Source organism: Ictidomys tridecemlineatus, chromosome 15, assembly GCF_052094955.1.
Source record: "Ictidomys tridecemlineatus isolate mIctTri1 chromosome 15, mIctTri1.hap1, whole genome shotgun sequence".
NCBI lineage: Eukaryota > Metazoa > Chordata > Mammalia > Rodentia > Sciuridae > Ictidomys > Ictidomys tridecemlineatus.
This window is the reverse complement of record NC_135491.1, coordinates 41,901,022-41,911,848: the sequence shown is the minus strand read 5'-3', so window position 1 is coordinate 41,911,848 and position 10,827 is coordinate 41,901,022. Positions and strand designations below refer to the sequence as shown.

At 46.3% G+C, this 10,827-nt stretch overlaps 1 protein-coding gene across 3 annotated transcripts in view; it reads left to right on the top strand.

The window, feature by feature from the left end:
* Positions 1-7,987: 7,987 nt before the first annotated feature.
* The window catches only part of Cdh11 (cadherin 11), a 150,701-nt gene continuing 147,861 nt past the window's right edge, over positions 7,988-10,827 (top strand). For all 3 annotated transcript variants that reach the window (XM_021721566.2, XM_005318258.2, XM_078032427.1), the window contains exon 1: positions 7,988-8,194. The gene's annotated coding sequence lies outside the window, so the exon portion shown is untranslated. The remainder of the gene's footprint in view (positions 8,195-10,827) is intronic.

Here is a 10,827-nt window from a genome sequence, read left to right as displayed (position 1 = left end):
GCTTGAACAACGGAATTACATTTAATTATTCATTGATTATCCAATTATTTGTTTAACTGAATGAAACATTCTATTTTCCAAGCTTTTCCATCCTCACCTATAAAAGGGGTATATTATTAATGGTAAGGATTTGAATAAAAGCATTTAGGTCTTCAATGACTAACTATTAAAAATATTATTCTTAGGTTGGAAGTGTAGTTCAGTGACATTGTGCTTGCCTATGTTCAAGAACCTGTGTTCAATCCTCAAAAGCACCCAAAAATTATTCTTTAATTTTACCCATAGCCCAGAACAATAATCTATATAAAAGGAAAATCAATCGTGAGTTAAGACTCAGAACTAAGGTGATTATCAACCAGAATAGAGAGATTTTTCTAGAATATTGCTTGCAAAAATAAAGCTCTAAAGTCACCTGTGTATAAAAATATATTGAGTTTGGTTCACCTTATGCTGAAAGGAAATGCTTCTATTAGCTGTTTGCCCCCCAAAAGGCAAGTGAACAGGGACAGGAAAATATACACAGCAACTAGATTAATGCTAAAATACTCGGTTTATGCTGGGCAAGTTTGACTATTCTAAGTTGAAGACATGCGAGAAGGAAAATTTTTTGAAAAAGCTTTTTCTGTTGGATAAGGATGATTTCTGTCTCCCCCTTCCTGGTACTGATAGTTAAAGGTCATGAAAATTGGTACACAGTTTTCTTAAATCCTGTTGTCCAAATTGTAGACTATTTGCAAAGCAAACCAGTATCAATCCTGAATATATTTCCAAAGGTTCTCTTGGAGAGCAAACACATTTAAATGCACCTATTCACGAGTTTATAAAAGAATGTGAATATATGCACACAGGAACATTGAAATTGCCTTCTGTGAGGTGTTTCAATAAGCCAACCTCCTAGTCCATAAGGCAAACAAACTGGAATCAAAAAACAGAATTGTCATTATGTATAGTTGTATACTTCACTTTAGGAAATGCATAGTCTAAGAAGTTTGTCTGCACCCCATCACTTTGGAAATGTAATTATATTTTTAAAAGTGTTAAAGGAGGTAGCTATTTTAACTAGCTTCTGAATGAAACCTTTAGTAAATCAAAGAATCATTTTGTAATGTGAATAATTAGCATCATTAAATTCACTTTGTAAGCAAGGGACACTTGCACCATGTTTGGATTTGAGCAGATGATCCATCTGCTTTTGGTTTGGGGACTTATTCATTCAGTTAGCATTATTCATGCATTTATTATTCATGCATTTCTTTTACAAATATTTACTGAGAGCCTACCATATGCCTGGCACTGTGTTAGATGCTCAAGTTACAGGAGTGAAGAAGAAAGAACATGTATTTTGCCCTCTGGAAGCTTGTATCCTAGTGGGGCAAGACAACAAATAAAAATAAGCAAATAGATCTGGGGTTGTGGCTCAGAGGTAGAGCGCTTGCCTGGCATGCATGAAGTACTGGGTTCGATCCTCAGCACCACATAAAAATAAAATAAAGATGTTGGGTCCACCTGTAACTAAAAACCAGATATTTTTTTTAAAAAAAAACAAGCAAATAGAAACATTTCTAGTAAATACAATTTACAGTAGATAAATATATTATCAGCAAAAATAAAGCAGTCTAAGTGGATAGAAAACGATGGCCAATTGGGAATGGAATGTCAAGTGGGTATTTCTGCTGATGAGCAAGCCAGAGAAGTCCTTATTTAATAGGCAAAGTTGAGGGGTAAGCCATGAGGAAGAATACAGAGAGGGTGTTCCGGGCCAAGGGAACAGCAAACGTGAATCCAGAGGATACTTACGTTTGAACAATAGCAGAAAGGTAAATGGGACTTGTGTTGTCAAGGTGGAGACTGGAAGATGAGCAAGGTAGACAATGTCAGCTCATGCGGCAGCTTCTCAGCTGTGGAAAGGACGTATTGTGAGGCCCCGTGATCTGAGCACCTCTGGTCTGAGCACGTCTAGGGAGCAGGAATGCATGACCCTCAGAATCCACACATTTCTTCTCATATTGGAAACAGATGGATTCCAAATAGCACATCATACTTTTATTGTTTTCCTTCTACCTGCCTTCCTTCATTTTTCCTTCTCTGCTTCTATTCCTTCCTTCTTTCATCCTTTTGAGTCAAATATCTGCAGGTTGGAACCCCAGCTCCAGCTCTTACCAACTGTATTAGATTGGACAGTGCCTATAATTGTATCGTCTCCATTTTCTCATTTAGAGAAAAAGGACAATAAAACAATACTTTCAAGGAAGGGTTTGAGGATTGTTAGTTTTATACCTAAAGGCTTCTGACTATAAAACAAGCTTAATAAAAGCTAGTGGTTATTATAATTCCATTATGACTTCTGCTTGCCTTCTTTGTTCCAACTTGAACCTTGATGTAAACGAAGGGCAAGTCACAATGATCTGACATGAGGCTGAATTGCCTTCTGATTGTCTCCCAAGATCTAGAGAACTCTCTCTGTGACTAGAGGATATAACCCATGAGACTTGGAAATTCAAGATGGCTCAGAAAGGAGGGATGATGGGAACCTGATTCTGCCTGCAGGAAACTGCATTAGCGCTCTTGCACTTCCCCTGTCTCTGTATCCACTCTGCTTGTGCAACTCTGAAGTTTCCCCCGCTGAAGACTCAGATTCTATTTTTCCACATCTTGACTTTCCATTTGACTACCTGAGATACTTTGGCCACTGCAGTAAGTTGGAAGGGATAGTTCCTAGTTCTGTGACTAAATCCAGGGCTGCGTGCATTCCCACATGACCTCTTGTGCAGTTTCCATCACCATGAGAACAGGCACAAACCAGTTTCAGAAAGAGGATGGGAAATGGAGAAATATGGGAAGGCACACTGGGTTTCCCCAGCACAGCCCAATCTAGACCAGGCAACTGCAGCCAATTTGAAGATCTATGAGAGTAAAAGTCAGTGAACTTTTAATTCACTGAGTGCTCAGATCTTTCATAATGGAATAGTGTGGTGATATTTAACTAATATACTGATTTGCATCCCCTCAAAAGCATTTAGTAGTTCATTCAAAAATATTTACTGTGCTTCCTTGTTTGATGTGTCAAGCATTGAGCTAGGTGCTGGGGATGCAGATATAAATAAAAAGGGTTTCACCCTCCCTTGGGGAGACTTACCATCTGGATGACAAATGTTTAGGGTTGAAAAGCATGTGATTCAGACAGAAGTTCTGAAAGCCAGGTCTTATCAACCTGAGACTATTGGCTGATTGCTCCTAGTGGCAGAAAGGGGAATTACAAGATGCTTTGATTTTACTGAGTAGAAGACTTGAGAATTTCAGCTCTGGAAGGAACCTCTCCAAAGCTCATCTTGGGCAAGCTCTCATTACAAGGAGGGTACCTGAAGATCAGAGCAAAGGGAATGACTTACCCAAGATGCCTCAATGCAATTGTGTCAGATCTAAGACATGAACTCAGGGCCTTTCCTCAAGAGAGGCACAGCTAATCCTATAAGACCAAAACAATCCTTAGAATGTAAGTAACTTTTTAACTGTCAAAATATTTTGACCGGAATTTTTAATACTAGTTACATTTAAGAAAATATTAATATCCATAATTATTATAATTCAAAATTTCAACACAACTTCTTTCTTGCTCAGGTCATTTTTAGGTGTAGAATTCAGATCTCATAATTAATCATTGTTATTATCATTCTTTTTATTCATTGAGCCTGTTTCTAGCACAGAACTTATTGTTTTAGGTATGGGGGGGGACACTGAATCTCTACAACAATGTTGACACAGATAACAATTCCCATTTTACAGATTTGCAAACCCCCGATCACAGAAATATAAATATTACCCCAAACCATACAGCTAGTAAGTGACAGAGCCAGGAATCAGACACAGATCAAAAGTGTGAGGTCTTCTCCCTTTTTTCCCCTAACTTTCCAACAGTGGAAGTTTCTACCTGGAGTGCTGATTCAGAAATGGTATTCCCAGGCATCTCTCTCCCTGTTCTCCCTCTGCCTGGGGAAGGCACAGTTGGAGCCCACGGCAGTTTGAGGAAATCCACTCCCTGCTTGGATCTGGTCTCATTTTTTTTCCAACACGAACAAAGGAGAACAGGAAGTTTTTGAGAAGGTCCAAGCCTGGAGCTTCTAAGTGGAAACAAGGGGTTTCTCAACGGGGTCTGGCTATCTTCAGAGTCTGAGGAGAGATGCATCAAAGAGATGAGAGCCTGGTGCCTTTGATGAGGGAATCGACAGGAAATTATCAGACTCTTGCTGACAAGGACAAAGAGAAGAAAAGGCTCATTTGGGCCTCATCGCGGTCTGGATTGGAACAGGCAGGAAGCACAAGGGGCTGTTTTATTCCGGCTTCAGAGCAACCATGAACCCTGGCTTCCTCCCTGGAAGAAGGGGCAGGCGGAGGAAAGGTGAAGCAACTTAAGGTAAACACCCAAACTTTGGGCTGCCGGGTCTGAACCGAGTCTTTCAGTTTAAGCTGTCAGTGGGTTCTCTCTCTTTTTTCCCCTATTCTTTTCATTTCCTTTTAAAATCTAAACTGTAATCACACTCTACCCCACCCAAGTGCTTGATATGGATTTCTAAGACAGATCCTAACATAGTCATAAAAATCCCCTCTGAAATGTGCACTTTGTACTGTGTCTATGTGTAGGTGTGTTTAAAATGTCACGAACTGGAATGCCTAACTCTAGTTCCCAGGAATTAATCACTTAGAAGAGTGAAAGGGGAAATTAACTTGCTTTAACACTTATAAGACTCTCCAAGCAGTTGCCAAAATAGAACTTGCTGAATAGAAGCATGGTTATCTTTCCTTAAGAAATAGACTCCTTTTCCCCCCCTCCTTCTTCATATATATATATATATATATATATATATATATATATATATATATATATATTATTTTTTTTTTCCTCTGGAAAACTGCCTTGCAAATATTTCCTTTCGGGGCTTAGCTGTGGGTCAAAGTTTCTCTGAGAATAAAGGTGTGAATAAAAATTATTTTTGCCTTTTTTGTAACGTGTCAATGATTTTTAAAGTAAATTCATACAATCATCATCACTCTCCAGATTTATAGCATTCCATCACTCAACCATGTTGCTTCACACCCCTTTTGCAATCAATTCTTATTTAAACCCTTAGACCCTGGGCAAGAAGATCTGCTTTCTGTCTCTATCATTTTGCCTTCCTAGACATTTCCAATAAATGGAATTCTACAAGGTGTGGTTTAGCATCTGTCTGGATTTTAGCATATGTTATATTCATGATATAATGATTATCAAGATTCTTTTCCCTTTTGTTTGTCAAGTAATATTCCATTGGAATATTATTTGTCTGTCCCATTCATTCATTGTTGGGTGTATTAGGATTGTTTCCAAATTTTGGTGACTGTGAATAATGCTGTTAGGATCTTTCAGTATATGTGTTTGTGTGGACATATTTTTGTTGTTGTTCTTTTGAATAGAATCCTAGGTATAAAATTGCTAGGTTGTGCAGAGAACTATTGATAGCAGCTATATACTAGATTCCTTGGATTCAAGTGTGCAAACTTACCAAAAATTTTTGAACTTACTTTTAAATTTTGCTGATGCTCCCATTAATGAAGTGGATGGTCTAAAAAACAGCTACTGTCATTTGATGAATTCTGAACAGAAAGTAGAGGACAATTTCCACTTAATGTCAGATTACATATGACTAGGCTTATCCTTAGGTGTGTTCCAAACTAGAGTTAATGAAACTTTCCTCAGAGGTCAAGATGCCCAACCATTACACAGAACTTGAGCTTCTTTGCCCCTTTGCAGTTAGGATGACTGACAATGGCTGTGTGTTCCCTTTATACCTATGTGAAAAGGATGGCATACACCAAGCAACAATTTGTAGCCAATCAAGAGCAAAACTGAAGTATTTCTTTCTTTCCGTTTGTTTCTGAAGGAGAATCAGACTTTGTTTCCTCCTCTCCAGCATCAATGGCTGGATCAGAGCAAGCCTTAGCTTCTATGCTCCCTTAGGGCAGAGGCGTGGCGTACCATACCGAGTTTTATGGTTTAGACCAAACTGCTGTGGTCCATGAAAGGACAGGTCATAAAGACCACAAGAAAAAGCAAGGCAGAGGTATGGAAACGCGAAAGAAATTGGATGGCCCCTCAACCGCACTCTCCAGAACAGCACTCGGTGGTCTCCCAGGAGTCGCTGTGGTGGCCCAGAGGAATGTCACCTTGGACATATATGGCAATGGCGGTGGGGGAATCAGAGGAATAAGAGTTTCTGGAAATTTGTCGCCTTCCCGGGAGGAATGGGCAATTTAAAGGCCGCAATATATTCCTTGGTACAGGAGGCGGACGGAGATTGGCGCATATTGATCCTGACCACGGAGTCGTCAGGAGATAGATGCAAGCAGGAGGGCAGGTACTAGGGTAGCCTCGCCTGGTTCCCCACCTCGGTGCGCGCTTCCTTGCCTCCATTGGAAACCAAGGAGCTCTGCGCGCTCAGTGACCCCGGGTGGCAGGGAGCTGAAGCTGGGGGTTCTGTAGCCTCCTCTCCCGAGGCACTCCAGTCTCCTCCCCAGGAGCGCTCCGCTTTCTTGGAGACTGAACGTTTGGGGGCCTCTTTTCCCACTAACTCCTGGGTCTCTCTCCTTTCTTCCAGCCTTTTTTTTTTTTTTTTTTTTTTTGACTCTTGTGCTCCAGCACCAGCTTTCCCTTTGCTTCCCTCTCACCCTTCTTTTTCGCGGATCTGCGGCTCCATCTCCACTCCCAGCTCCTGACCAGTCCCTCCCAGCGGTTCCTTCCACCCTTGACCCATTTGCATTTCCACCTTCCCTGCATCTCTTCCCTGTCCGCCAGCTCCCACCTTGGGAACTTGTCCTAAACAGGGATCCCCACGTAGGCACAGTTGCTCTGGGCTCGGGGTGCGGGTCCCCACGCGCCTCCCGCTACCCGGAGAGCCCCGCCCCGCCCAGTCCCTAACGCGATTTGCAAAGACCCGGCTCCGCCAGTCCTTTCTCCCAGCGATTCGGTGAAGGAGGGCTGGAAGTGGGCTCTGGTGTTCCTCCCTGTTGCCCGCACCCCTCGGTGAGGGGAAACCCAAGACCTAGGGAGGATGCGGGTAGTTCGCCCCATAGACCCTCCCTCCCGCAGAGCAGCGCTCTCCACCGTCCTCCTTCCTTGGCGGGTCTGCGGGGAACCGGTGGGGGAGGCAACAAGTGACCCCTTCCACCCCGCGGGGGGCCTGATACCCCTCTGGGGTAAGGATCAAGGAACCCTCGGGTGGGGGGGTGAGGTTGACCTATTGGCGTCTCCCCGGAGGCGCTGTGCGTGGGGGAGAAGAGGACTGGGAGAGAACCAAGAAGGCTCTCTCAAAGTCCAAAGCCCCCTTCCCTTCGGCTTCACCACCCGCACCGCTAGCAGAGTTTGCAAGGGAGGGGGCTTTGGGATTTGAGGAAAGGGGTGGGAGCTGGGAAAGAGCCGCCAGCGTGGAGGGATTTTTGGAGGGTGGGGTAGCAGAGTGAGAAAGAAGAAAATGCGCTCCCTAATTCCTGATTGCCTCCCCCACTTGGGCGATGCCTTCCTTCAACCCACCATCAGGCGGGCCAGGCGAGGACCCAGCTTGACCAGCTGGCGCGGATTTAGGGGAAGGAGGAAAATGGGGGCTCCCAACCCCTCTCCAGCTTCCCTCCGTCGCCCTCCCTGATTGGCTGTGCGTCCCCGGAGCCCAACTTCAGTCGCTCCAGACTCTGTCTCAGCCCCAAGGGAGTCGGAGCGCCTCGACCCGGGAGGGAGGGGCGGCAAAGGATCCAGGGGTTGGCACATCTCGGGTCCTCGGGGGAGGGGCGCGGACCAGTTTGGCCCCCGCAGCCCCAGCCAGGCCCAGCTCGCCGCGTCTCGAAGCCTCAGCTCCTCTCCGCCCCCCCCCCCGCCCTTTCCATCCCTCCCAGCGGCGGCCTCCCTCCTCCTCCCCTCTACCCGCCCGCCCGCCCGCCGCCCGCCACCTCCCCCCCGGTTTCTCATTCCTGCCACTAGCGCGCTCGGCGGCTCATTCCGCGGCCGCCGCCAGCTGAGGGGAGCGTCGCGGGCCGAGGAGCAGATGCCGCGGGGGCAGCTCGCAGCCGCCGCCGACTTGTGAATGGGACCGGGACTCGGGCTGACACCGCTGCGCTTGCCCTGCACCGGAGATCCACAGCCGAAGGTCGCGTCCACCCGCAAGGGCCCCAGGTAAGGCGCTCCGCCAGTCCCTTCCTTTCTCCAGGACAGGGCTTCTCGGAGTGGGTGGGGGTAGGATTTCCTTAGAGACTGTCTTGGGAGGGGGGCAGGCTGAGGTCTAACCAGAGAAGACTTCGCTAATGCAAAGCAGAAGGTGGAGGGTGTGTGTGTAAAGATTTGTTTAAAAAAAATCAGCAAAGGAGAAGGGAGCCAGCGGAGGGCGAGGGCAGCGCAGGGGGGTAGAAGAGCCAGATGTGCGCTCCACCACTCTTCCCGGCTCAGGCCTCCTCTGGGGTCTGTGCCCAGGCCATGGCACAAGGGCTTTGCACCCGGCTGGGGCAAGGGACTGCAGAGCTAGCTCCGGACACGTCGACTGCCCCTGGTCTCCTCTCTGGGGAAAAGTCGCCCCCAGCACCGGGCTCGCCCGCCCGCGCTGCGCCTCTTTCGGAAAGCTGCGTGCGACCTGAAGACCTCTCTCTCTGAGGGGTTCCTACGCGGTCTTCCCTGATCTCCGCTGAGCGATCCCCAGAGCACAGTCCCTCGGGGTGGAGACTGCTGGGAAAGCCCCGAAAAGGGGAAGGAGCCAGGCTTGGAGCGGCGATCCCCCGCACTTTAATAGCGTGGGTTTGGTCCGCTGACTGCGGCTCTGGGGCTGCCGACTGCGGCGCGCGCTCCAGCCCTCAAGCCCAAGTCTCTTCGGAGCTCAGGCGGCGGTTCCTAAAGTCCCAACAGATCAGGGGTAGGTCTGCTAGCTGCTCGGACTAGAGCTGGGTTCGGGCTTGGGCTTGGCGAAGCCTTCCAGGGTTAACGTTAACTTTGCGAACGAAAGCTTCCCCCAAGCCTGCGCCTCCTCTCGGAGCGCGCCAAGCCTCCCCAGCTCCCAGCACGCACAGCCTCTCTGCGCTTTGCCCTCAGAACGCGAGTCCGGGGGCAGGAGGCTCGGGAGAAGTCGGCAGGAACGGAAAGGCGGCGAGATGAGCACCCCATTTCCCTGTCCCCAACCCCGAGGACCATTTGGAGGGTCGCCTCACCCTGGGGGAGCAGAGTCCCTAGAGAAAGTGGGGTCCTAGGGGCCCTAAGGTCCTGCTTCCTTGTCTGTTTCTTTACAAGGCCCGGCTTTCGCCGGTGCTGCGCGCTCCTGGCTCTCTCGGGTGAAAGGTTTTCTAGATGCTAGAAGAAGCCCTGTTGCTTTTGCTGATAATGCAGCAGGAATTTCACGGGCCGTGGCATTGCTATGAAGAAAATGCATCTTTTAATTATTTAATAATGCTATTCCCGCAGGACAACGGGTCCTTTCCTAAGCTAAGCGGTGGGAATTGGTGGTGGTGGTGGTGGTGGTGTGTGTGTGTGTGTGTGTGTGTGTGTGTATTGGGGATGGGGGGGGTCGTTCCTGGAACACTGCTGCAAGAGGGATACATTTGCCTAAAGTCTTCCCTTCGGTTTCCTCCTATAGAAATCTTGTTCAGATGATTCTGAAATCTTGTTTTCTTCTGATCGTTCCTATCGGTTAAAATGAGGCAGTGAGTAAGTTTAATCACAGGGAAGCAATGACAATTAATCTGGCGAGAGGCTAGATCAATTTCCTTATCACTTGGGCTTGCAGCAAACATCGATGGTTTTGCGGGGTGTCTGGATTTCCTGGGGATGGGGATGCAGATGTGTTCTCAGGAGCGAGGATGCATTAGTATCGCATCAGCATGTTTGCCTGGCTGGACTCTGCTCTGGAGCCTTCTGAGATGGGAGAGGAAAAGAGAAGGGGCTGATCTTCATTTCATTAATCTGGGAATTATTTTTACAAATACGGAGGTGCAGACTGGGAAACATAAAAGTCCCTGCCCAACCCCAGCTGCAGGGAGCCTGGTCTTCTTTCAGAGGAACAAAGGAATAAAAGTTACAAAACAAAGGGACATAGTTGTGGCCAGGACCAGAGGGACTCTGAAGCTACAGTCATGTTAAGTTCCTTAAACATAAGCTCTGATTCCAAGTTTTAAAGTTGGCCGGTAGGCCCTGGAATTCCATCCTCTGTGCAAAACTGAAATCCTGCCTAGTACAAAGGAATGTGAGTAGTTTCCAGTAGAGACCAAGCAAAGGCATGGAGAGGCCAAGAAACTTTGAGTAAGAATTAGCTTGATAGCTTGCTTTTGTTGAGACATTACAATTTAATGCATGAACAATGTCTTGTAGCCATACTTTATTGTTAATAATAATTATTATTGTTTTCATCTTAGTTGCAATTTCAGAGTCTGCATATACTGCTCTGTTTATTATATTGTTTGGAAAAAAAAAAAAAAACCTCCTTGCCCACCCCTGTGTGTATGTGTGGTGGTGGGGGTGGGGGTGTTGAAGAAATGCATAGGAAGGATTGAGATGGGATAATCTGGAGAGGCCTACACATGTAGATTTATTCAAACTGGGCTTATGGCATACTAGAAAAATAGGCTTTTAAAATATTTCTAATTGAAGCAGTGGACCATCTTGATAGCACTTCAGAACTTTCATTTTGCTCAGCATTCTTATCAGAACTCGAGACAGTAAAATTACTAGAAACCTAAATTCTATTTTCAATTAAGATACAATCTTTTGGTTAATTTGAAAAAAAAATAAAGTTACAGCTGTATCTTTTTATGGCCTAGAACTTATATTTC